Source organism: Callorhinchus milii, unplaced genomic scaffold, assembly GCF_018977255.1.
Source record: "Callorhinchus milii isolate IMCB2004 unplaced genomic scaffold, IMCB_Cmil_1.0 Scaffold38, whole genome shotgun sequence".
Taxonomy (NCBI): Eukaryota; Metazoa; Chordata; class Chondrichthyes; order Chimaeriformes; family Callorhinchidae; genus Callorhinchus; species Callorhinchus milii.
In genome coordinates, this window is record NW_024704779.1 from 387,814 (window position 1) to 389,819 (window position 2,006).

The 2,006-nt window shown below is 40.9% G+C and overlaps 1 non-coding gene across 1 annotated transcript; it reads right to left on the bottom strand.

Annotated features, from left to right (window-relative positions):
* Window positions 1–257: 257 nt before the first annotated feature.
* trnai-aau lies at window positions 258–331 on the bottom strand. Its single transcript has one exon. It is a non-coding gene; the product is annotated as a tRNA-Ile (tRNA).
* Between the last annotated feature and the right edge of the window lie 1,675 nt (window positions 332–2,006).

Sequence of the window (2,006 nt, forward strand, 5' to 3'; positions counted from 1 at the left end):
TCAATGATAATAAAAGCAATAATAGTAATGAATTGGTCTCGTTGATCCACAACTGTTTGTGTGCTACTACTGCTGCTACCTGCTGCTTTTCGGCCACAAAACATCCAGTAAATTCACTTTACTCTATATTCTGTGAAGCAACTTGAGACCTCTTGAAAACGTGATAAGGTGCTGTAAAAATGCCAGATTAAATATTATTACTTTTCATGGCAGCAGCACTGCAGCTAATGTGACATAATGGATTTCAATTAAAATTATGGCCCGTACGGGGATTGAACCCGCGACCTTGGCGTTATTAGCACCACGCTCTAACCAACTGAGCTAACCGGCCTGACTTACTGAGTGAGTCACAGGAAGCTCTGATTACTGATCTACGACATGCAAACTTGGCACTGACATATTGTGGCGCGTTTTCTCCACAACAGACAGAAAGGTTGTTACATTATTTAATTAATCTGCTGCTTGCAACACAACTTTGAGGCAGAGGCATAAACTCCCGAATACCCACTTGCTCAGGAGAAACTATATACTCAACAGTTCAGATAAAGTGTGGTAACATATCAAATTTCAACTAAATTAATTTGTTCTGAAACCAGTTCCGGATATTATATGTGCTTATTGCCTTGATTTGTGTTGTTAATAAAGGAAACGATTATTGGCAGCTTTGATTTGAATAAAACGGATCATTTGCCACAAAATATACAGTCAACTTACTTTAAACTATATTGTGTGAAGAGTATTGAAGCGCCTCGAAGACACTATATGGGGCTATACCCAATGCAATCATTATTATTATTATTGGTGCTGTGAAGCGAAGCCATGATTGCCGGACATATCTGCTTGTTTTTTGTACACAAGCAAATGTCGGTTCGAGTCGAAAAAACAAAATAAAATGCTTCCCTGACCGGGAATCGAACCCGGGCCGCGGCGGTGAGGGCGCCGAATCCTATCCACTAGGCCATCAGGGAACATACTGGTGAGCAATAATCATGGGATATATAAAAAGAGGTCAAAAAGAGATTTGCCCCGTCATTGAAATGCACGCAGGGAATCCGAGTGGCCAATCGGACTGAGTAAGTTTCGTTGCTTCTCATCATCAACAACAACAACAAGTTACATTTATAGAGCGCCTTTCACGTCGGGAGTACGTCCCAAAGCTCATTTTCTCATAAGAAAAGCTTTTTTGAAAAAAGCATTGAAAAGCNTTTTTTTAAAATCATTGCCAGTGACGAGAAGAAGAGAAATATGAAATTATTAAGACTAGGAAAGAAAAAGGAAGGTTCTTCTTGTTCCCTGGCCAAGATCCTCCAAACAAAATGAATCAATCAATTCATGGATGTTGGAGCCAATAGTTTTCTTAAGATACACTTCCTCAGAATACTTCACAATGACGATAATAATAATCCTTGCATTTGATGTAGTCGCTCATTAGGCTTCGAGACGTTTCACAGTATATAGCGGATTATCATCATCATTTAGTTCAGATTTGTAATAAATTAAAATGCCTGTTATATGTTATGAGTAAAATACGGAAGCCAATTGCACACAACTTTATCCCACAAACAGTGATTATTACTTTTATTTGGAAGAACATATTGCGCCTGGGAAAGTTATCCACCAATGACCAAACAAACAACCAGGTTCCTACTTACGTAAAAAGGTGTGTCCAGAACGAAACTTGCCCAACATCTCGTTCTGTTCTGGGATCGAATCCAGTTCTCTCGCCAGCGAGGCGAGAAAGTGCTGCAGAGCTCCACGGTAATAACAACAACTTTAGCATAGCTTCTTTTGGGTTTGGAGGACGGTCATTTGCTACCGAGCTGGCAGTTGGGTTTACATTAAATCACTTGACCAATTTTGCACAACACACATGGCGGGTGGGGGGGTTGTTATGGGGGTCGGGTGCGGGAAGGGTGTGGGCGTTTGGGTTGTGGAGGTGGTGAGAGAGAGGAGAGAGGGAAACGAACAACACACTGCGTATTGGTTGCTTTGCAGCTGCATTAACT